The 22,468-nt window shown below is 43.4% G+C and overlaps 3 long non-coding RNA genes across 3 annotated transcripts; all 3 read right to left on the bottom strand.

Annotated features, from left to right (window-relative positions):
* Positions 1-8,223: 8,223 nt before the first annotated feature.
* Positions 8,224-8,745, bottom strand: LOC142677684 (uncharacterized). The gene is made up of 2 exons (XR_012852619.1): positions 8,662-8,745; positions 8,224-8,571 (listed from the first exon to the last, which is right to left on the bottom strand). It is a non-coding gene; the product is annotated as an uncharacterized LOC142677684 (long non-coding RNA).
* Positions 8,746-11,976: 3,231 nt separating this feature from the next.
* LOC142677683 (uncharacterized) lies at positions 11,977-12,788 on the bottom strand. Its single transcript, XR_012852618.1, has 3 exons — positions 12,696-12,788; positions 12,158-12,254; positions 11,977-12,045 (listed from the first exon to the last, which is right to left on the bottom strand). It is a non-coding gene; the product is annotated as an uncharacterized LOC142677683 (long non-coding RNA).
* Positions 12,789-13,121: 333 nt separating this feature from the next.
* Positions 13,122-13,812, bottom strand: LOC142677682 (uncharacterized). The gene is made up of 3 exons (XR_012852617.1): positions 13,724-13,812; positions 13,444-13,535; positions 13,122-13,217 (listed from the first exon to the last, which is right to left on the bottom strand). It is a non-coding gene; the product is annotated as an uncharacterized LOC142677682 (long non-coding RNA).
* Positions 13,813-22,468: the final 8,656 nt, after the last annotated feature.

Genomic DNA, 22,468 nt, shown 5'->3' with positions numbered 1-22,468 from the left:
AAGAGGAGGTGGAACCTCCTGATCAATACCCCAGCGTGAACATCACGGGCAGGTACCCAAGTCCTCTCCTCCGGCCCGTATCCTCTCCAATGGACCAGGTACTGGAGGGAGCCCTGGACCATCCTACTGTCCATAATCTTGGCCACCTCGAATTCCACCCCCTCAGGGGTGAGAACGGGAACAGGAGGTATCCTCGAGGGGGACCAGGACGGGGAGCAGCGTTTAAGGAGGGAGGCATGGAAGACGTCATGTATGCGAAAGGATGGGGGGAGCTCCAGACGGAAGGATACAGGGTTGAGGACTTCAATGATCTTATAAGGTCCAATAAATCGGGGAGCAAACTTCCTGGACGGGACCTTAAGGCGCAAGTTCCTGGACGACAACCAGACCAAATCCCCGACGACAAACCGGGGGTTAGCAGAACGTCTACTATCCGCCTGAATCTTTTGTGCGCTCTGGGACGCCTCTAGGTTCTTCTGAACCTGGGCCCAGACAGTGCACAGTTCCCGATGAACCTCCTCTACCTCAGGATTATTGGAACAACCAGGGGAGACGGAGGAGAACCTTGGGTTAAACCCGAAATTACAGAAAAACGGGGAGACCCCTGACGAGTTACTGACCCGGTTATTCAGGGAAAATTCAGCAAGGGGAAGGAATGAGACCCAATCGAATTGACAGTCAGAGATGAAACACCTTAAATATTGTTCCAGGGATTGGTTGGTCCTTTCCGTTTGGCCATTAGTTTCGGGATGGAAGGCGGAGGAGAAGGACAGATCAATCTCCAACTTTTTACAAAAAGCTCTCCAAAATAAGGAAACAAATTGTACCCCTCTGTCAGAAACGATATTGACTGGGGCCCCATGGAGACGCAGGATGTGTTTCACAAACAAAGAAGCTAACGTCTTGGCGTTAGGTAGCTTCTTAAGGGGCACAAAGTGGCACATCTTGCTGAAGCGGTCGACTACCACCCACACCACCGACTTGCCCTGAGATGGAGGCAAATCGGTGATAAAATCCATGGAGATATGGGTCCAAGGTCTCTGGGGAATGGGCAAGGAACGTAGTAGGCCCGCAGGTCGGGACCTAGGGGTTTTGGACCTAGCGCAAACCTCACAAGCGGCGACGTAAGCCCTAACATCTTTAGGCAACCCAGGCCACCAATAGTTTCTGGTAATGAGGTGTTTGGTGCCCAAGATGCCAGGATGACCAGATAGAGCGGAGTCATGGTTTTCCCTGAGTACCCTCAGCCGGTATTGCAGGGGAACAAACAGTTTGTCCCCAGGGACGTTCCCGGGAGCTGCACCCTGATCAGCCGCGATATCAGAAGCTAAATCAGAATCCGTGGCAGAGACGATTATACCAGGGGGTAAAATACAAGCGGGATCCTTCTCGGAAGGAGGATTGGCCATGAAACTACGTGACAGAGCGTCAGCCTTAATATTCTTGGACCCAGCCCTATAGGTAACCAAGAAATTAAATCTGGTAAAGAATAGTGCCCACCGAGCTTGTCTAGGATTAAGCCTCCGGGCCGATTCTAGGAAAACCAGATTCTTGTGATCCGTAAGGACCTTTACCTGGTGTCTGGCCCCCTCCAGGAAGTGCCGCCACTCCTCAAAAGCCCATTTAATGGCTAGAAGTTCGCGGTTACCAATATCATAGTTACTCTCCGTGGGCGAAAACTTCCTAGAGAAGTAAGCACAGGGGCGGAGATGGGTGAGGGAGCTGGTACCCTGGGACAAGACGGCCCCCACTCCCACCTCGGAAGCGTCAACCTCCACAATAAATGGCTCCTCTTGGTTGGGCTGAATCAGCACGGGGGCCGAGATAAAGCACTTCTTGAGAGTCTCAAAGGCCTGGACGGCCTCAGGGGGCCAATGGAGGACATCGGCACCCTTGCGGGTAAGGTCCGTAAGAGGCTTAGCGACGACCGAGAAGTTGGCAATAAATCTCCTGTAATAGTTGGCGAACCCTAAAAAACACTGTAACGCCTTAAGGGAGGCAGGTTGGACCCATTCCGCCACAGCTTGAACCTTGGCAGGGTCCATGCGGAATTCATGAGGAGTGAGGATTTGCCCTAAAAATGGTATCTCCTGTACCCCAAAGACACATTTTTCAGTCTTAGCAAACAGATTATTCTCCCGAAGGACCTGGAGCACCTTCCTGACATGCTCCACGTGGGAGGACCAGTCCTTGGAAAACACCAGTATGTCATCAAGGTACACAACAAGAAAATTACCCAGGTACTCTCTCAGGATTTCATTAATAAAATTCTGGAAGACAGCAGGGGCATTACACAACCCAAAGGGCATGACCAGGTATTCGAAATGACCCTCGGGTGTGTTGAACGCAGTTTTCCACTCATCCCCCTCTTTGATGCGGATAAGGTTATATGCCCCCCGTAGATCGAACTTAGAAAACCATTGGGCTCCCTGAACCTGATTAAAAAGATCCGGAATCAAAGGAAGTGGGTACTGGTTCCTTACGGTGACCTTATTCAGGTTACGATAATCAATGCACGGCCTAAGACCACCATCCTTCTTCCCCACGAAGAAGAAGCCAGCACCTACAGGAGAAGTCGAGGGGCGAATGAAACCCTTGGCCAGGCATTCTTGGATATACACCCTCATCGCTTCACGTTCAGGACATGAAAGATTAAATATCCTACCCTTAGGAAGCTTGGCACCAGGCACCAAATCGATAGCGCAATCGTAATCTCTATGGGGGGGCAACACCTCGGAGGCCTCTTTAGAAAACACATCGGCGAAGTCCTGAACAAACTCAGGAAGCGTGTTTACCTCCTCCCGGGGAGAAATAGAGTTAACAGAAAGACATGACATAAGACATTCATTACCCCATTTGGTGAGATCCCCAGTATTCCAATCAAATGTGGGATTATGCAACTGCAACCAGGGAAGACCTAATACCAGATCAGACGATAATCCCTGCATCACCAGTACAGAGCACTGCTCCAAATGCATGGAGCCAACCAGGAGTTCAAAAACAGGAGTATGCTGAGTAAAATAACCATTAGCAAGGGGGGTTGAGTCGATTCCTACTACAGGGATGGGATAAGGTAAATCAATACAAGGCATCTTTAGAGACATAGCAAAATCCACAGACATGATATTAGCAGATGAGCCAGAATCCACGAAAGCACTGCCCGTGGCAGACCGGCCAGCAAACGAGACCTGAAAGGGAAGCAAAATTTTATTGCGTTTCACATTAACGGGAAATACCTGTGCGCCCAAGTGACCTCCCCGATGATCACTTAGGCGCGGAAGTTTTCCGGCTTCTTATTCTTGCGCCTGGGACAGGTGTTCAGTAGATGCTTGTCGTCCCCACAGTAGAAGCAGAGACCATTCATTCTGCGAAACTCTCTACGTTGTCGAGGGGACATGGAGGCCCCGAGTTGCATAGGTACCTCCGAGTCCTCCGTGGAGGGGCGAGGAGACGGGACCTCGGGGGGAATCACAGAAAAGTCAGAGGGGAGCACACTGAAGCGTTCTAGCTGACGTTCCCTGAGACGTCGGTCAAGTCGTACTGCTAGGGCCATAACCTGGTCAAGGGAGTCAGGCGAGGGGTAGCTAACCAGCAGATCCTTCAGGGCGTCAGATAATCCTAACCTAAACTGGCACCTTAGGGCCGGATCGTTCCACTGAGAAGCTACGCACCACTTCCTAAAATCAGAACAGTATTCCTCAACCGGTCTCCTACCCTGACGTAAGGTCACCAGCTGACTCTCGGCTAAAGCAGTCCTGTCAGTCTCGTCGTAAATGAGTCCGAGGGCAGAGAAAAAACGATCAACAGAGGAAAGTTCAGGGGCGTCAGGAGCCAAGGAGAAGGCCCACTCTTGGGGCCCTTCCTGGAGTCGGGATATGATGATACCCACCCGCTGGTTCTCGGAACCTGAGGAGTGGGGCTTTAGGCGGAAATACAGTCTGCAACTCTCCCGGAAGGAGAGAAACGTCTTACGGTCCCCTGAAAACCGGTCAGGTAACTTGAGGTCGGGTTCTAGAGGTGAGGTGAGGGGTACTACTAAAGCAGCGTCACCCTGATTGACTCTTTGGGCCAGGGCCTGGACCTGTAGGGAGAGGCCCTGCATCTGCTGGGTCAGGGTCTCAAGGGGGTCCATGATAGCGTCAGCGTAGGAGAAATGGTAGACTAGGTAAGGGCTTGTAATTATGTAATGGCAGGAAGGAGGTGAAGGGAAAGTGAGCCCTAATCTACCCACTGCCCTGTCCCTGCCTACTTGCAACGACCCGCCCTAGGCGACGAGGTACAACTGGGCGGCGGTCCCTACGCTGGCTAAGTGCACAGGAAGACAAACAGGGAACACGCAAGGGAAGGGGCAGTAGCCACGGAACGCCACGAGGAAACGGGGCGGCGAACGAACAGTCAGGACCAGGACGAAGTGAGTACACCCGAGCAGGCACGGAGACAGAAGCAAGCCAGGGCAAGCAAGCAGGTAAAGCAGAACTGCAGCAAGGCAGAAGCACGGCAGAAGCAGGCTGGAGCAAGCAGCAGTGGGGCCAGGAATCCAAAAGAATTACAAGCACTGAGGGAGAGCACAGGGCAGGTAATAAAGGGCAGGGGGCGGAGCTAACTCCGATAGACCAGGCCGCGATAGGCTCTCCCACTCCTGAGCCTGCCACCCTGGTTGGTGGGAGATGGTGTCAGTCGAGCAGGTCTGGCCTCAGGTGTGGATTGATTAATCCCAGGAGTATAGCTAGATGAAGTACCTGGCAGATCCCTAACAGGAGGCTTCAATTCCACCAGTACCTGCCGTGTAAGAGGGCAAGGTATGGCGTGAAGATGTATAAGTTGTGCGAGAGTGCATCAGGGTATACTTACAAGGACAGCAGTATTCAGCCCTTAGAATGCCCCCCCTTACTGGGAGTTAACGCAAAAATTGGGTGGGATTTGGTGCACCCACTGCTGGACCAGGTTTACCACCTCTAACTGGATAATTTTTATACCAGCGTCCTACTCTTCAAGTGCCTCGCTTCCAGAAGTACTGTGGCATGCGGCACTGCTAGAAGAAATCGGAGAGGCCTCCTGTGAAGGATTTGCCTGACACAGCTTCTGTGTCAATGCCCGTGGTTAATAAGCCTGCATCTGTGTCTAGGTCTGCTAGAGTGACTCGATCTGCTACCACTCAGGCTGGTAGGCTGAGGAGTGGGAGAGCCTATCGCAGCCTGGCCAGACGGTTCTAGCTCCCGCCCTTGGTCTACTTATAACTTCATTTGATGCTTGTCCTTTGCCTGTGATTCTCTTGTTTCCTGGCTCTGCTGTTTCTGCTGTTACCATTGACCTCTGCTTCATATTGACCCTGGCTTGACTGACTATTCTCCTGCTCTGCATTTGTTAACACGTACACTCCTGGTTTGACTCGGCTCATCCACTACTCTGTTGCTCACGGTTTTGCCGTGGACAACTGCCCCACTTCCCTTTGCTTTTGTGTACCCTTGTCTTGTTTGTCTGTCGTGCACATATTGAGCATATGGACCGTCGCCCATTTGTACACCGTCGCCTAGGACGGGCTGTGAAAGTAGGCAGGGTCTGAGTGGCGGATAGATTAGGGCTCACCTGTCTGTCTCCCTATCCTGACATTACACCTCCCTAAGACACTGCTTGGGCAAACAAGAAGGGGTGGAAGCAGGGCACATTCTAGCAGCAACATATTGTGTGTTAAGTACAAGGACAAGAGAGATGTCGTTGTATTGACAACAATACATGGCCATACCAGTGCCCATGTACCTGTACGAGGTACCAGTACAGAGAACCCCAAACCAGACTGCATCCTGGACTACAATAGGTGCATGGGAGGGGTGGACTTGTCAGATCAAGTCCTGAAGCCCTACAGCGCCATGCGGTGTGGTATAAGAAGCTGGCCGTGCACATCATTCAGATTGCATTGTTTAATGCGTACCTACTACATCGATGTAAAGGCCAGATGGGAACTTTCCTGGAATTTCAAGAGGTGGTTATCAAGAAACTAATCTTTAGGGACCATGAAGGGGGGCACCAAGTACTTCTGGAAGCAAGGCAACACACATCGTACCAGGGCAATACTTTCCAGGAGGAGTTCCCCAAACTGGCAAGAAGGGAAAAAGTCAAAAGAAGTGCAAAGTATGCTATAAGAGGGGGATAGGGTAAGACACAATATATCAATATGACACGTGTCCCGAAAAACCAGGGCTCTGTATGAAAGTGTTTTAAAATGTATCATACATCCCTTGATTTTCAATCTACCCCAGTTTTACTTACCATGATGCACTCCGCACAGCTTATCCCCCTCATCTTTACACTCTGGGCCCTGCTGTCTGCCCAGGCAGCTGTTAACATCCACATGTAGGGTATTGCTGTACCCGTGAGAACCCACATTACTGTTTATGGGATGTATGTCTCCGGTGGCGCATGCTGGGCACAATATATCGGACACTGAAATGGCATATATGTATAGAAAATTGCAAATCTCACTCTGCACTATCTGCTGCGCATTATCTTTTACACAATACCTGTGGGGTCAAAATGCTCACTACACCTCTAGATGAATGCCTTAAGGGGTGTCGTTTTTAAAACGGGGTCACTTCTCGGGGGTTTCAACTGTACTGGTACCTCAGGGGCTTCTGCATACATGACTTAGTACCAGAAAATCCCCAGTAGGCCAAATGGTGGTCCTTTCCTTCTTAGCCCTCCCATGGGCCCAGTTTATCACACATTTTTTTTAATTCACAGCCCATTTCAAATAAATTCTGAGAATAAACTGTGGGGTCTAAATGGTCACAACACCCATAAATGAATTCCTTGAGGGGTTTAGTTTCCAAAATGGGGTCACTTCTGGTGGGTTTCCATTGCTTTGATACCTCTGGGGCTCTGCAAATTCGACATGGCACCCGAAAACCAATCCAGCAAAATCTGGACTCCAAAGAACACATAGCGCTTCTTTCCTTCTGAGACCTCCCATGGGCCCAAACGGCAGTTTATCACCACAAATGGGATATTACCGCACTCAGGACAAATTGGGCAACAAAATGGGGCATTTTCCATGCGAAAATAAGAAATTTTGATCAAAAATGACATCTTATTGGAAAACATTTCATCTTTTTAATTTCACAGCCCAATTCAAAGACGCTCTGTGAAAAAACTGTGGGGTCAAAATGGTAACAACAACCATAAATGAATTCCTTGAGGGGTGCAGTTTCCAAAATGGGGTCACTTTTGAGGGATTCCTACTTTTTTGGCACCTAAACACCTCTTCAAACCTGGCATGCTGCCTAAAATATATTCTAATAAAAATGAGGCCCCAAAATGCACTAGGTGCTTCTTTGCTTCTGGGGCTTGTGTTTTAGTCCAAGAGCACACTAGAGCCACATGTGGGACATTTCTAAAAACGGCAGAATCTGTAAAATACATATTTAGTAGTGTTTCTCTGGTAAAACCTGTGTTACAGAAAAAAATAGAATAAAATTAAATTCAGCAAGAAAAATGAAATTTGCAAATTTCACCTCCACTTTGCTTTAATTCCTGTGAAATGCCTAAAGGGTTAAAAAAAACTTTCTAAATGCTGTTTTGAATACTTTGAGGGGTCTAGTTTTTAAAACGGGAAGTTTTGTGGGTGTTTCTAATACATAGGTGCCTCAAAGCCACTTCAGAACTGAACAGGTACCTTAAAAAAAAGGCTTTTGAAATTTTCTTAAAAATATGAGAAATTGCTGTTTATGTTCAAAAAATCATGCCAATCTAAAGTAGAATTATGGGAAATGTGAACTAGTAAATATTTTGGTTGGTATAACCATCTGTTTTACAAGCAGATGCATTTTTTACTTTAGAAAAATTCTATTTTTTCTACATTTTCTCTAAATTTTGCAATTTTTCATTAATAAACACTGAACATATCAACAACATTTTACAGCTAACATAAAGCCCAATGTCTCACGAGAAAACATTCTCAGAATCGCTTGGATAGGTTTAAGCATTTCGACATTATTACCACATAAAGTTAAATATGTCAGATTTGAAAAATGGGCTCTGAGCCCTAAGTCCCGAACTAGGCTGCGTCCTTAAGTGGTTAAGCAACTATCAAATATATCAATGTTTTACATCTCCTAGCACTCTTTGTCCTAAAGTATATAATCCAGTACATATGGCGGCACGTTCCATACACTCTGTATTGTGTAAGTTGCAGCCGCGCACATAACAATTACCAGTCACACTTATGGATTGATGTTAATGATTTATTTAAGGTTTTTGTGGATCAAAATATATAATGGTAAAGATGACGGTAATACAAGATCCAGCAAAAACTACGGAATATGTCACAGTATATACTGTAGTATCAGTTAGGGGTGGAAAATCTGGATTCGACAGACACAAGAAGAGATGACATATTGTCCTGTTCTGAACCTGGTCTTCTGGGTGATATTGATGCCCTGGTGACCACATTGATGTCTCTTCTGTGACAGATGTTGTAGAAATGTTAAGTCTCGCCATTGGAATTCTTGTAAGATGGCGGATTCTGCCCTTGGTTGTTATTGGTGTTGATGTTCTGTTGATATCTGCTGACTTGTTCTGGGGGGAGAAGCACACAACCCTATTAAATATTGATCATTCAGGCTGCTTGATAAATATAGAGAGGGGGACACATCCAGAGGAACTTACCTTTCTATCAGCATTGATGGTGGCTCCTCCGGTGACAGGGAGCGCTATTCTCGCCAGATGTACTGCGGAATTGATGTTTATGCTGCAAGACAAATATTTGCTATTAATGTTCTATAATGTGTGTTTCTTAGCAGACACAAAATCTAGAAGACTTTTTAAGGTGATTTGAGGTAAATAAATTTCTTAATTGATCCTTGGCGTCACACTACAAACCTTGAAGATGGTTGATGCAAGCAGTGGGTCTGACCTAGAGCTGTGCTCGGTATTGGTTCAGAGTGCACAAGACCTATAGGAGGTGCACGAATAGGGTCCCAACCCAATCGTATGTAGAGAAGTATTCGGCACACAGACAAATATGATTCAAAACTTCTTTTGTTTTATTTGTATTGTATTCAAATGGGTAATAGAAACAGGGAGAGAACCTCCAGCTCACCGGTCTGCGTCTCCAACAGCGTCCATCGGATCCCCGCGACGGCCCGCGGTATGAAACAATAATGTAGAGGAAGAGTGATCCAGCGCTGATGTTGGTTTAAAAGGGAAGTGAGAGTCCCATGTTTATTAGAAAAAAAATTTGAGTAAAAATGGAACGGGAGACGCAGTCCCAAAGTGCAAGTAGTCAGGGTATATGCCCAAGCCTACGCGTTTCGAACGCGGTCTGCGTTCTTAATCATGGCAAGAAAGATTGCCATGATTAAGAACGCAGACCGCGTTCGAAACGCGTAGGCTTGGGCATATACCCTGACTACTTGCACTTTGGGACTGCGTCTCCCGTTCCATTTTTACTCAAATTTTTTTTCTAATAAACATGGGACTCTCACTTCCCTTTTAAACCAACATCAGCGCTGGATCACTCTTCCTCTACATTATTGTATTCAAATGCCATGGGCGGAGTGCAACGTTTCGGTCCTAGAAGACCTTCGTCAGGCACTGGAACCCTGTTGGCGTGGATGTATCCTGCTGATGAGCACTGCTGTTCATATCGCGGCTTACCGCGCCAAAAACGAGCGGTAAGCCGCGATATGAACAGCAGTGCTCATCAGCAGGATACATCCACGCCAACAGGGTTCCAGTGCCTGACGAAGGTCTTCTAGGACCGAAACGTTGCACTCCGCCCATGGCATTTGAATACAATACAAATAAAACGAAAGAAGTTTTGAATCATATTTGTCTGTGTGCCGAATACTAGAGCTGTGCTCTTCAGCATGTTACCGGAACTTTCTAATATTCCGATGTTTTATGCCCCGGAGATTGTAACTGTTCCTTAGGAGTCCTGCAAGATGCCAAGTAATGTCTTCCATCAATAGCAATGTTTCTTGTATCCATCATTTTTGCTTAGAAGCTAATGCATCATAAAATCCAGTTGTTCCATCCATTCAGATGACCGGTTCCTTTAGGAAACTCATTGTACTATACTACATACATGCTTACAGTTGGGGAAGTTGTTCCCCAAAGCCCACAACCTTCATTCAGAAATGAAAACGTGTCTAAATACAAGGAGTTGGAATTTTAAGATTGAAAATACTTATTTACACTTTAGTTAAATTAGTTGATAAAATAAATTACAGATACAGAGGAAAACCTAAGAGATGGAAGAACATTTTCACCGCAAACATAATAGACAACTACAAAGCTCTTACCTGTAAGGACATGAACAGATGCAGCTACTTTTTTTGTCCTTTCCTCCTAATGCCCGTTACATAGATTTTACGATCAAAGCGTCCACCAGCCAAGGGGATGCTGGAATGAGAAATATATTTATGTAAGACATATGATAATGTTAGCAGGTAACCACACTTTGCTTAGTTTCACATCCTATAATCCTCCAGTACTGTCACCAAGGTGTACAGCCACCTGCCCCAAAGTGTGAGCTCTGGCTATAAGGACCATGTAGTAATGACGGCTACTGAAAGTATCATACCAACAACATGGAGGAAAACATGACTTACTCATCTGAACCGGGCCTGATCTTTACTTCAAAGATGCCAAAAACAGGTCGGTGGTCTGAGGTCTTCAAAACAGGGCAAGAGTCGTATCTCAGGACTCGCACATCTCCCTCACATTGGCTTTTAAACAACACCCTGTCCTGTAGAGGTCATGAAAATAACAAATATCATTAGTGAAATCATATTATAATAGATTATTAAACTGCAAAACAACACAGACCTAAATGTTGGGCCTACTTTATTTATATTGCAAAATATTGAGACTTTATTGCATTTTAGGTTTGACTTGGTCACACAGATTTCATTAAATAAGTATCCTTGACCCATACTGGGCAACGACATATTACACTGGGAAACTGTGATGACAAACTCACTACATAAAAGTAAAATTAACTGAAAGCTTTGTTCATAAGAAATTACTCTTCCAGCTATAAAAATAACAATTCATTACATTGGGGGAGGGGATTCATTATATAATGGGTGCTCTGGCCCATGGATTCTATTGTCTCTCAAGCTCTGTAGACCTGGAAATAAGATATCTTACCGTATATGATGGAATTCTCTGCTTTGCTGATGTATCATAGGTGTCTGTGCCAATGTCAAACTTATATGTAGGAAGGAAATCAATGGTGTGCTCCTTGAACCCTAGAAATATGGACCCTTAAGTTGAAAGAAAAAAAAGTAGTCAGTATTAAAAAAAAAAAGGAGCAATTGATAATTTTAGCACTATATAAGAATTTGGGGAACATATCAACCATCATTTCAGTGATTTGTATTAATCTGTGGAAGTGGTTGTGGTATTAAAGGGGTTTTCCAACTTCTAACAACTAATGACATACTCACCAGATAGGTCATCAGTACATGATCTGTGGTGGTCCGACACCCGGACCCTGCACTAATCAGCTGGTCCGGTGCCTTTGAGCACCGGACGTACATGCCGGATGCAGTTGGCGCCGGCCACGGAATTGCAGCCGAGCTGCAGTACTGCAACTCTGCTCCTATTCAAGTGAATAGGAGGCAGACCTGCAGTTATGCATCATGGCAGCTATGCTATGTAAGGAGCCAACTGCTACCGGCTCCGTACATAGCATTGTGTGGCATAACATCCGGTGCCCGCAGGCCACTGGAGCAGCTTAACGGTGCAGCGTCCAGGTGTCGGACCCGCACCGATGATATACTGATGACCTATCCGGTGGATAGGTGATCAGTTGTCAGAAGGTGGAGAACCCCTTTAATGAAGGTTGAGGAGTGATAGAGATCTGTCTACTAGTAAATATACCATTGTTCTTGGCTTCATTCAGATGGTCGTGTTTGAGGAGACTGGACATATCTTTTCCTTCGATCTTCTGCAGAAGAGATTCCACATTTTTTCTGTCCTCTTTAAGTTGAAAATTGAGGTCTCCAAACCAAAACACCCGATCAAAGCGGCTGGTGACGTCCACTGTAGAATAAAAATAAATAAAAAAATTATAGCACATGACTGCATTAGACTCAACGGAGACAAATAGAGAGATAAAAGGATCCATAGGTTCAACCACATAAGTAATACTCACAGGCATTGGAGTTGATTCTTTCCGGAAATAATTTGAGGCAGACGGAGACCCTCAGTAATGGTTTTATAGTCCTGGATCCTCTTGTTGACTGCCCCAACTGCCAACAAAAAAATACATATTAGCAGTGGCGGATGATCATATGGGCGGCCCCAATCGCATATTATTTTCAAAAAAACACATTGCAGCGCGCCACCGCCGCTAATGGAGAGGAGGGGTGGGTGTGAGGGATTATACGGCCGCACCGTCCGCCCTGCTGCCTCTCAGAGGGGGAGGCAGCGCAACTGAAACCAGTCGCCGCCACCCCCTCCTGCACTAATTCTACCTGCGTGTATCTGTATTACTGGCCACTCACAACATAGAATGAGATTGATAGATTAGAAAAAGTTTGATCAAACTGGAACAAACCTTTTATTTTTACCAAAACATAAGTACAGATCTCTTGATATCATCCCATATATTTCAGTTAATTATCAAATAGCAGCAATTTTATACAAAGTAAAACTGTACATGGTCATATATTAATATTGTAAATACTTACATCTCAGATGTGAATTAATAAAAAGGAAAGATGTTCCAAAGACGGTGAAGGCAACACCCAAGGCTCCTTTAGTTTTCACATGGTGGAATAGCCTGGTTGTTACATGGGTGTGCTCTACCTCTGTATAAGAAATTAAACACAAAAAGACGGGTCAGTGGTTAAGAGTACTACATGCAACAATGGAATAGCAATTATTTCCAATTAAACTATGGAAATATTACTAGAACATAATTTCATACTTTGTAACTGTGGTGTGAACTTTTAGATCTCCAATACTCAGAAGTCAAGAATCTGAGAGCCAAGCTCTTAGGCATCTAAGTCTAATAACTAAATAAGATGTTCCAGCTAATGACTACATTCAAGACTTCTTATGTAGACGTAGGAATGTGAATCTTACCTGAGCAGAACCAGATTAGTTCCCGTCGAACAAAGATGGTGAGATACAGGACTCCGAGCCCGGAGGAGTGGTATAATACATAGTGTGGTCCAAGGGTCTCCTGTAATTTTATCTCCCATTCCCGTCTACAAGAAGACACAATTTCAGATTTACATATTAATAAATGACACAAGATTAAGATACTCAACTCATCTGTATCAACACTCCATATAATAATAACCTCTGGGGATACATTTTGAAAATTAAGGAGTGATAATACAATAAGTAGAGCATTGAGAGAGAATTTGTATCAGCCGCCCTGCTGTCCATCTGCAGTCATAGGCTGGTGTAAGACAACCTGAGAAGACTTACCTGTTTGGACATCCTTCCTGAACGCCAATAACATAAATGTCTTTCGTATCATCTGATGTTAACAGCAGATCCTCCACATTTTGCGGGTAATCCTGTTCAAAATATACAAACATTAATATTGTATACAAAGAGCGCCAACTCAACTGACATAGGGTAGAATATAACCTGTCTATGTGATATTCAACTACAAACTAAAGAGACATGGTTACTGGCCCATTTCATCCAACTTGAGCTCGGGCACACTGATGGGTCACAATAAATATTGTACATTACTTCTCACCTTTCCCTCCATATTCCAGGTGGCAACATATAGTCTCAACCGTCTATCTGGGAAATAGCGATCCAGTTCTCTAGCGCCGATCACAGCGCTGCTGCCAAAGTTTCTGTGAAGATATGGGGAGAATTAAAGATCTAGTGACTGTTATACCACAGCTCTGGATATCTGAGCAATGTATGAGAATTATTAGTTACATACCTTTTACGGATATTTTTGGAGCGCAGGCGGGTCAGCAGGCTGAATGCGCTCTTCTTGGTGTTCTTTGACGTAATGTCACAATATTTGCTGTGACTAAGATCGCTGGATTTTTCATCTGCCATATCTTTGATGACAGAAAACTTCTGGAGCGAGATGTTAGGCTCCTCCATAGTTGGTATGTCTCCCATCAGATTTCCTTCATCAGGAATTTGGGAGACGTGATATTTCTTAGATTTTTTCCAAAAGGGCATGGTTGTTTAATGCCCGGGTGCAAAACTGCACCAATGTCCTTGGTAGAAAACCAGGAGACAGTCAAGATAGAATTTGACTAATCGCCTCTAGTTCTCCGAAAATAGGACAAATCGCTAACCGTATAAGCAACACAGTAAGTAACACAGTGTCAATCCAACAGCAAGACCTAGAAAGACCAGAAAACTATAAGGGAGTCGTTACTTGTGATGAAACTAGCTGGAAAAATTAGTTATTAAATAGGGTATTCCTATAACAGAATATTGTCAATCATAAGTGTCAGAGGATCACATGACCTGGGAGCCCCTGTTGATAACATTGTATTAGGTTTGGAAGCTGAAACAATGTATTGGTTGTTAAATTGACCATATGGCATTTTAAAGGGTTGAATTTTTTTAATATTAATTGATAACCAGAATTTAGAACCTAAGTAATTGGAGTTAGTAATAAATACTTTTTATTGTTATCTTTTTTATTGTTATTATTATTATTATTATGATTATATACATAATTATTAATTTCAATTGTTAATAAGGACACGTTTCCAGGGGATTAGCCTATCCTTCTACAATTTAGTCCGACGAATGCTATTAGGCTGTTTATTCCTGGACTTACTAATATTTTATTACTAAAAAAAATAAAAAATAAAAAAAAAGCAATACTCCTTATAATCATTTATTTATGTACATGATTCAAACATCAAATAGTTTAAATCTTGTAATAAAACCAATACTACCATAGACGCAGTAAGAAACATGGCTATCTAGACTCATCTCAAGACATCACAATAGCGGCACCTGATGTAGGTTGGTTGCATAGCCATACCAGCTAATATTCAGGATTGACCTGATATATAAATAGTATAGTCTACAGACAGAAAACCTAAACTTCATAAATATGAATTCCCTTATAAACATTTATTATGAGAATTACTGGTGTTATAAACTGGAGGGTGTGATAATAAGTTCCCAGAGATTCACATTCTTTGCTTTGTGGTTGCTTTATGAATCTACCAGCAGAATACAGACACCAATTTCTGTCTGCAATCTGCATTCTGTCTATGGAGCAGATGTGACAGGCCACAATATTGCTATTTAAGCAATTTCCTAGTGTATAAGTATGCCAAATAAAAAACAAAAATAACACGACAAACACTAGAATTACATGTAAGAATCCAATATTCATAAAGAGACTGATAGATGAGACTGTTCTAGAGACGTAGCAATGATAAAGTACTTACCGTACCGATCACATCCACCTGATAAATGACAGCCCTCTGGCCAGCACTATACTTTATACCTAAGCTCGGTGACATCACAATAGATATACACTCGGTACACTACAGTATATGGCCAAAAGTATATGGACACCAATGGTTGAGACACTGATGTTGGGCAAAAATGTCTGGCTCGCAATTGCCTTTCCAATTCACTCCAAAGGTTTTGTTGGGATTGAGGTCCGGGTTCTGTGCAGATACGCAAGTTCCTCCACATCGAACTTGTCAAACCATGTCTTTAGGGAGCCTCTTTGTGCACAGGGGCACAGTCATACTAGGACAGGAAAGGGTCTTACCCAAACTATTACCACAAAGTTGGAAGCATACAATTGTTTAAATAGTCTTATTAACCCCTACTGGAAAAATGGGGATTTAATCCAACCCCTTACAAACAATCCAGACCATTATACAAACTTCACTCCATTTTATAATAGGCACTATACAGTCCAGTAGGTAGCATTCTCCGGGCAGGCACAAAACGCAAATTCGTCCATTAGATGGCCAGATAGTGAACCGTGATTTATTACTCAACAGAACATGTTTCCCATGCTCCAAAATTCAACAGCGACGTGTTTTACACCCATCCAGCTGATTCTTGGCTCAATAATTAGGAGAGGTGTCCAAATACTATTGGCCATATAGTGTAGGTGGATTACCTAACTACACTCGTTATAACTTACAGATCTTAATATGGCATTTTCAATGGCTTTTACATGTTTTTTTTATATTACTTGATCAAAATTCTGAATGTTATTACATTGTGTTAATGTGTTAATTTATGGAATTATTTTTAGGGAATTTACACTAATATAAGGACTTACTACATAACAGTCCCCTAATATCACCATCCTGTAATTTCTCCTTTACAATCGAGAGACAAAAAAAGTTCTCAGGGCTGCAGGGAACCAAAATGATGTGCTGTTACCCTGCAAATCTATTATCGGCTGAATGTAGGCTGCCATTTCTTACAGCCTGTGTTCTTTCTATGATATTTAAGCAATTCAATTGTATAATGAAACAAAAAAAGATATTACAACCTCTAATAAACCATATCTTGAAGACATGGATTCAATGTTCCTAATATAATGGATCGATCAGAGTCAGGTACAGATAGAGAAATGATAGAGAACTTACCGGTCACATCCAACTGAGTGACAGCTCTGTGACCAGCATCATTGCATATACCCAAGCTCTATGACATCACAATAGATGCTTTTATGACCTCACCCATAATTTGCATATTTCAAGTATAGATTTACCATCATTAATAGTAGTGACATCACAATAGATATACCCGGCGTGAGCTGCTTTTATGACCACACACATAATTTGCATATTTCAGTATGGCTTTAACAATATTTTTAATGTTTGATTGTTATTTATATTTTGAATGTAGTTTCTATATTCATAATGTTTCCGTGGACAGACTCTTACCCAGTACTGCCAAGACAGGAGATCAGGGATAGAATTAAAACCCATAATAAATTGTAAAAGTCGGCGATATGGTTCAGTCTTGGTGCATGGAACTTGTAATGTTCATCTCTCACAGTTGGTTTAGTGTGTGTCTAGTTATTACAATCTGGACGGATCTGCAGCTGCTGAACATCTGATAGATAATAATTTCTGTCTGTGTGACATTGAGGAAACAATTAATATTATATTAAAATACATAATCTTTGTAATAAATATGACTAAAAACCTGAAGACCCTCATAAGGTGCTGGGGCTCTGCACCAGTAAGAACATCCTACATGCTGCATCTCCTGTGCTCAGCTCTCGAGGGAATAAAGAGGTGGTAAGAATCGATCTATTCATCCTGAGAGGAGACGGTCAGACCTGATGTGAACGTATTCAGCATAAATAGCTCAGAGATAACTGCACATAATCTCTGCCAGTTGCTCTCCTGTTCTAAAAAGTAGATCTGTGGCACCAGAAGGCGGATAACTTCGGGAACCAACTAAGTTGGAATAGTATATAGATCATAGGCCTCCCAAGAGGGGGTAGAAGACCAACACCCAGATGTATTCATGAAAAATGGCTGCATGATATTTTTATGGATACCACATTCTCTGCAGCATTTGAAGTCAAGAGGACCAAAGAATTCCTGCCTGGTCCCTTAATCCGGGTCACTCCTAAAACCATTGCTGGCCCATTAGGTAAACTGTAAAGACAGGGAGCGACATCAAGAAATGCTTAAGTGATTTACAAATGTCTCATGTCCTCATCATCCAATGGTTGCCAGTGAACCTCATATAACTACAGTATTTATGAAACCCATTAATACCTGAGAAATCCACAGCATGTAGAAGGTTCAAGGTGTTTCTTTTATTAGTCATTAATTAAGTGAATAATTTGTCATAATAATGTTTATCGGGCATAAATGTTTCTATATTTCTCAAGTTAGTGGTGTTATATGTGATCCCAGAAATGCACCAATTATCTTTCTAAGCCAAGCTCCGTTTTTCTGATAGAGAGTTTATTCCCTGCTTCCCTTTACACAGCTTTATTGAAATAATAAAATTCTGGGTGCCTGCAGGTACAACTAGGGCAGCTTTCTGTATATGGATTTACTGCATGTTGCATTGCACTAAGTGGAAGTTATATAAATTTATATACAGCAAACAGTACACAGTGACAGCTGCAGAAAGCAGGAATTTTATTATTCAAAGGGGTTATCTGGGTTTTTAAAACTGATGGCCTGTACTTAGGATAGGCTGTCAATATTAGAGCGGGGTGGGTTCGACTCTTGTCACCCTCGCCGATCAGCTATTTGAAGGGTCTGCAACCCTTGTATGAGAGCTGCAGCCTCTTCATTGTTTTCATGGTTTACCTTCTCATTCGTATTAGCACGTGCTGTTACATTTTTAGTGGCTGTGCACGGTATTGCACCCCTGTCCCATTAAAATTAAGGGGTCTTGTTAGTAATTGAATTATAAAAGCTGTAAGGTTTGGAATCTTAATTTATATAGGAGTCCTGTTTAAATTCTGAATTTATATAGGGGTCTGGTCTGGGGTATGAATTAATTCTTGTTACTTAAAATGCTGGGAATTGCTGCAGAAGCAATCGGCCAAAATAGTCTGGGCAGCAGACTCTGCATTTATTATGGCAAGTCGTCATAACAATCTTGGCTGGAAAGGGAAGAAAAGGAAAGAGAACGTCTACAATCAGCGAAGACGTCACATGTGAGTCACTGGATTTAATGAGGACATGTCAATCCTCCAAACATGTCTATTTTAGCAAATGTTTGTATGCTTTTACCTATCCAAGCGATTGTAAGATTCTTCTCTCGTGACACATTGGACTTTGTTACTGGTAAAACTTGGTAGATACATTCAGTATTTATTTGTGAAAAACACTAAAATTTTGCGAAAATTGCGAATTTTTACAAATTTCTATGTATCTGTTTGTAATACATATGGATATACCACACAAAATAGTTACTAATTAACATTTCCCATATCTCTATTTTAGATTGGCATAGTTTTTTGAACATCCTTTTATTTTTCTAGGACGTTACAAGGCTTAGAACTTTAGCAGACATTCTCACACAAATTTCAAAAGGCTGTTTTTACAGGGACCAGTTCAGTTCTGAAGTGGCTTTGAGGGGCCCATACAATACAACCCCCCATAAAGCACTCCATTTTAAAAACAGTACCCCTCAAAGTATTCAAAACAGCATTTAGAGATTTTCTTAACTCTACAGACCTTTCACAAGAATTAGAGCAACGTAGGGGTGAAATTTACAAATTTCAGGTTTTTTTGCAGAAATACATTTTTAATCCTTTTTTCTCTGTAACACGGAAGGTTTTACGAGATAAACACAACTTAATATTTATTGCCCAGATTCTGCAGTTTTTAGTGTGCTAATTTACTGAAGCACAGGCCTGAGAAGCAATATAGTGCCTAGAGGATCTTGGGGCCTTCTTATTATTAGATTATATTTTATGTACCATGTCAGGTTTGAAGAGGTGCGATGCCAAAACAACGGAAACACCCCAAAAAAGTCCCCATTTTGGAACCTACACCTAACAAGGAATTCATCTTGGCATATAGTGAGCATTTTGACTAGAGATGAGCGAACCGGGACAACCGAACCCGGTTTCGGTCCGAACTTCTGGAAAAGTTTGGTTCGCAGCGAATCCGAACTTCACCGGGTTCGGCCGAACCCGTTTTGACCGAACCCGGTCAAAAATATTATACAAATCGGCAGCCACTTGTCTCTATCAATCACTGATAGAGAAAAGAGGCTGCTGATTAAAAATAAAATAAAAAGCATTTCATACGTACCTGGTCGTTGTCTTGGGGACGAGTCCCTCTTCTTCCTCCAGTCCGACCTTCTTTTCTGACGCGGCATCCTGTGATTGGCTGCAGCGCTCACATGGGCTGTATCGTCATCAAGGAATGTCGTGCCGGATGTCGAGAGGGACGCGTCACCAAGGCAACGGCCAGGAGACCGGACTGGAGGAAGCAGGGAGTTCCCGGTAAGTTTGAACGTCTTTTTTTTTACAGGTTACTCTATATTGTGATCGGTAGTCACTGTCCAGGGTGCTGAAACATATACTGCCGATCAGTTAACTCTTTCAGCACCCTGGACAGTGACTATTTACTGACGTCGCCTAGCAACGCTGTCGTAATGACGGGTGCACACATGTAGCCACCCGTCATTACGGGGCCTCATGCACACGACCGTAAAAACACCTGTTATTACGGGTCGTAATTACGACCCGAAATAGCGGGCCCATAGACTTCTGTTAGCCACGGGTACCTTCCCGTTTTCTCACGGGAAGGTGCCCGTGCCGTTAAAAACATAGAACATGTTCTATTTTTTCATTTTACAGGCCGTGCTCGTAATTACGACTCGTAATTACGAGCACGGCCGGGCACGGCCGGCCACGGGCAGCCGGCCGCTTTTGCGAACCGTGCTGTCATTATAATTATAGCAGCACGGCCCGTAAAATAGAACATGTTCTATTTTTTTTAATGGAACGGGCACCTTCCCGTGAGAAAACGGGAAGGTACCCGTGGGTAACAGAAGTCTATGAGCCCGTTATTGCGGGTCGTAATTACGACCCGCAATAATGGGTGTTTTTACGGTCGTGTGCATAATGGGAGCACGGCTCGCAAAAACGAATGGCTGCCCGTGGCCGGCCGTGCTCATCTCCTGAAATACTCTGTGCTGCCTTAAACTTTGTGGACAGGTCAGGATCCTGTTTCTTTTAAATGCTGCTAGGCAACCCGCTCGATCCACTATATAAGGCTGCGCTACAGTGCAGCATTTAAAAGAAACAGGATCCTGACCTGTCCACAGAGTTTAAGGCAGCACAGAGTATTTCAGGAGATGAGCGTGCAGATTCAGTGCTGCTGTGAACTCTGCTCTTACCATTACGTAGCTCTCAGTCTGTTACCTCTCCTCCACTACTGTCCTCAATAACACCTTCATGATTGGCAAGTCACCACGTAACGGTAAGAGCAGAGTCCACAGCAGCACAGAATATTTCAGGAGATGAGCGTGCGGATCTTGTGCGGGGTGGTGACTTGCCAATCATTTAAAGGTGTTCTTGAGGACAGGAGTGGAGGAGAGGTAACAGACTGAGAGCTACGTAATGGTAAGAGCAGAGTTCACAGCAGCACAGAATATTTCAGGAGAGGAGCGTGCAGATTCTGTGCTGCTGTGAACTCTGCTCTTACCCTTACGTAGCTCAGTCTGTTACCTCTCCTCCACTCCTGTCCTCAATAACACCTTCAGATGATTGGCAAGTCACCACCCCGCACAAGATCCGCATGCTCATCTCCTGAAATACTCTGTGCTGCTGTGAACTCTGGTCTTACCATTACGTGGTGACTTGCCAATCATGTGAAGGTGTTATTGAGGACATGAGTGGAGGAGAGGTAACAGACTGAGAGCTACGTAATGGTAAGAGCAGAATTCACAGCAGCATAGAATCTGCACGCTCCTCTAATGAAATACTCTGTGCTGCTGTGAACTCTGCTCTTACCATTACGTAGCTCAGTCTGTTACCTCTCCTCCACTCCTGTCCTCAATAACACCTTCACATTATTGGCAAGTCACCACCCCGCACAAGATCCGCACGCTCATCTCCTGAAATACTATGTGCTGCTGTGAACTCTGCTCTTACCATTACGTGGTGACTTGCCAATCATGTGAAGGTGTTCTTGAGGACAGGAGTGGAGGAGAGGTAACAGACTGAGAGATACGTAATGGTAAGAGCAGAGTTCACAGCAGCACTGAATCTGCACGCTCATCTCCTGAAATACTCTGTGCTGCCTTAAACTCTATGGACAGGTCAGGATCCTGTTTCTTTTAAATGCTGCACTGTAGCGCAGCCTTATATAGTGGATCGAGCGGGTTCCCCAGCAGCATTTAAAAGAAACAGTGTGTGTGTTTGTGTATGTGTGTGTTTGTGTATATATGTGTGATTGGGTATGTGTCTTTGTCTGTTTTTGTTTTTATATGTGTGTTTGTGTATATGTGTGTGTGTATTTATGTGTGTTTGTGTATATATGGGTGTGTTTGTGTATATGTGTTTGTGTATATGTTTGTGTATATGTGTGTGTATTTATGGGTGTATTTGTGTATATGTTTATGTGTAGATGTTTGTGTGTGTGTGTTTTTGTATATGTGTGTGTTTGTGTATATGTGTGTATATGGGTGTGTGTTTATGTGTGTGTGTTTGTGTATATATGGGTGTGTTTGTGTATATGTGTTTGTGTATATGTGTGTATTTGTGTATATGTGTGTGTTTGGGTATGTGTGTTTTTGTTTGTATATGTGTTTGTGTATATGTGTTAGTTCGTGTATATGTGTGTGTTTGTGTATATCTTGTTGTGTTTGTGTATAACTGTGTATATGTGTTTGTGTATATGTGTGTGTGTGTGTTTGTGTATATGAGTGTGTTCGTGTATATGTGTGTGTTTGGATATGTGTGTTTTTGTTTGTATATGTGTGAGTTTGTGTATATGTGTGTGTGTTTGTCTGTTTATGTGTGTGTGTGTGTGTGTGTGTG

Source organism: Rhinoderma darwinii (assembly GCF_050947455.1).
Source record: "Rhinoderma darwinii isolate aRhiDar2 chromosome 2 unlocalized genomic scaffold, aRhiDar2.hap1 SUPER_2_unloc_50, whole genome shotgun sequence".
In the NCBI taxonomy this organism is placed as follows: domain Eukaryota; kingdom Metazoa; phylum Chordata; class Amphibia; order Anura; family Rhinodermatidae; genus Rhinoderma; species Rhinoderma darwinii.
This window is presented reverse-complemented; position numbering and strand designations above follow the sequence as displayed.